The sequence below is a fragment of the Phyllostomus discolor genome, chromosome 14 (assembly GCF_004126475.2).
Source record: "Phyllostomus discolor isolate MPI-MPIP mPhyDis1 chromosome 14, mPhyDis1.pri.v3, whole genome shotgun sequence".
In the NCBI taxonomy this organism is placed as follows: domain Eukaryota; kingdom Metazoa; phylum Chordata; class Mammalia; order Chiroptera; family Phyllostomidae; genus Phyllostomus; species Phyllostomus discolor.
This window is the reverse complement of record NC_040916.2, coordinates 4,046,251-4,049,277: the sequence shown is the minus strand read 5'-3', so window position 1 is coordinate 4,049,277 and position 3,027 is coordinate 4,046,251.

Below are 3,027 nucleotides of genomic sequence, written 5' to 3'. Positions count from 1 at the left end.
AGTTTGGGGGGGGGGGAGGTTATTTATTGATTTTAGGAAGAGAGAGGGAGGGAGAAAGAGAGAAACACTGATTTGTTGTTCTACTTTTTTATGCATTCACTCGTTGATTCTTGTATGTGCTCTGACCGGGGATCAAACTCACAACTTTGGTGTCTTGGGATGACACTCTAACCAACTGAGCTACCTGGCCCGGGCAAGTCTGTGATGTTTTGATGGAGGCTGTGGTGTCCGGTGGCCTATGCTTTTCCTAGTTGTCCCTGTTCCTCAGATGCAGAAAGAGCTTTCTCCCAAGACACAGCCTCTAGTGATAGGTACCTGTTGATGAGTAGACTCTCACCACAAAGGGATTCAGGGAAACAGCTTCTGAGGCACAGCGGTGAGGCAGAAGCTCAGAAATAGATCCTCCCCTACCCACCCCCCTGCTCCCTCGGGAAGGAAGGCTGGCCGTGACTGGGGGCACGAGGAGGGAGGCTGTGCATCAAAGGAAAAATGAGCAATTTAGTTCATTTGAATAAACCAGGAAAAAAGGAACTGCAATGGCTTATTATAGAATAATTTGTAACTAGGTTACAGGTAGTCTGAAGAGACAGAGAATGGATGGTGGAAATGGACAATATCAAAAACGGAAATGTGATTCTCTTGGTGGCCGCTTTGGAGTTACAGTGCTGTTTCCACTAACCTTCTCACTTCAGACTTCCCTCTGGGCCTTGAGAGGAGTCTTACACATGACCCCTCCAAGCACCAGCTGGTAAGAATATTTAAATAAAGACATGAACCTAGGACAGCGATTTTCTACTGGAGCGCCACAAGAATTTTTTTTTCCACAAGAATTTTTAAAACATGCAATACCTGCCTACTTATTCAGGGGCACTGACCAGTTTTCCCCTACATTGTCAAATGTAGGGGAAAATGACACAGCCAACACAACAATAGCTGTCTGGTATGAGTGAATCAAACTTACACCTTTTTTGTCGGATTGGCAAAAATAGTTTTAAAATAACATATTTTTGGGTGTGCCACAGAATGTTAGTAATTAGTTTATGTGTGCATGAGATGAAAAAAAAGTTAAAAATCGTGGACCTAGGGGGTTATCCTAGTGCAGATTCGACTGCGCTGTTGTCAAGGCAAAGGGACCTTCCGCTATTGCATAGGTTACTGGTGCCCTCTGGTGGAAGTAAGGGTTAACTGCTGATTAGAGGCCAGAAGTTTGATTGGTTGTTCTTGTTTGAGGAAGTTGCAACCCCTGGCTCAGAGGGAAGCAAGAAGAAGAAAGAAAGGTTAGGGACTCTGCACCTCGAGTGCCGACGTCGCGCTTTGTCGCTTTGTCCATCAAGCTTTGTTTTCCCGATAGGGAGCTGAGGCTTAGGGACACTAAGCGACATCATGGTCACCCATCAAATAGCTAACTGGCAACTCTGAGTCAGTGCTGAGGGTACCAGAAACCCTGATTATGAGCTTTAGAGACAGGGGGAAGGAAGGAGGAGAAAGCAGATGCAATCACCCCCAAAGCATGTCCCATGTTTAGGTGGTGGCTTCGCCCAGTTTTAAGCAGTGCACTTTGCTGGAGTTTGAGTTAAGATTTCCCAATTTAGTGCACTGGAAGTGTCACATATCTTTAATTCGATTCAAGTGCAGGCTTATTTCCCACTAGTGATTTTTTTTAAGGGTTACTGATGAAGAGGAAAGAGCCCCAGAGTGAGAATAGGCAAGACAGTTCATCAGTCAAGCAGTGAGTATGACTTCCCCTCTTCATCCAGTGAGAGTGCTTAAGAGAATAATCTGTAAAGGACATGGAATGCAAAGATTTTCTTTCAGACTTCCGGCAAGATGGAGGCATAGGTGGATACACCGTACCTCCATGCACAACCAAGACTAAAACAACAACAATTTAGAGCTAGATTAACACCCAGAATTCACAGAGAATATATCTGAATGGAAGTTGGACAGCCAAGAAGTTGAAGTAGACCCGCTCATCCAGACCAGTAGGAGGGGCTGAGAGGAGGACCGGGAGCGGGTAGCGGCTCGAGGAGATTGGGGAAATCTGGGCGCCTAAGGCAACTGAGCACATAAGCCTTCTGGGACGCAGTGGTGGGCCCTGAGTTTACAAGCTGCAGCTGGCGGACCCAGTGAGGCGGCATTGTGGACCAGGGCAGAGCGCACAACCCGGGATCCCAGAGAAGGGACTGAGATCCCAGGAGAACGGAGCTACCGCCATTGTTCCCTCCCACCCCGACATACAACGTCACAATCTAGTGACTGGGGTGCCCAGCCCTGGTGAATACCTAAGGCTCTGCCCCTCACCATAACAAGAGCGACCAGACCCGGGGAAAAAAAAAAGAGGAGAGAGAGAGAGAGCGAGAGAGAGAGAGAGAGAGAGAGAGAGAGAGATGTCTCCAACAGAACAGATCAGTCCCCCAGGACTCATCCTTTTGAGCGACTAAGAGATAGCCAATCTATCAGATGCACAGTTCAAAACACTGGTGATCAGGAAGCTCACAGAATTGGTTGATTTGGGGCACAAATTACATGAAAAAGTGCAGGTTACCATAAAAGAGATGAAGGAAGATGCACAGAGAACGAATAGTGAAGGGAAGGAAACTGGGACTCAAAACAATAGAGTGGACCAGAAGGAAGACAGAAACAATCAAGCAGGAAAGAATGAAGAAATAAGAATTCAAAAAAATGAAGAGAAGCTTAGGAACCTCCAGGACATCTTTAAACATTCCAACATCTGAATTATAGGGGTACCAGAAGGGGAAGAGGGAAGGCAACAGATTGAACACGTATTTGAACAAATAATAAAGGAGAACTTCCCCACTCTGACATAGGAAGTAGACTTCCAGGAAATCCAGAAAGCTCAGAGAGCCCCAAAGAAGTTGGACCCAAGAAGAAACACACCAAGGCACATCATAAGCACATTAGCCAAGGTAAAAATGAAGGAGAGAATCCTAGAAGCAGCAAGAGATAAGGGGACAGTAACCTACAAAGGAGTTCCCATCAGACTGTCAGCTGACTTCTCAAAAGAGA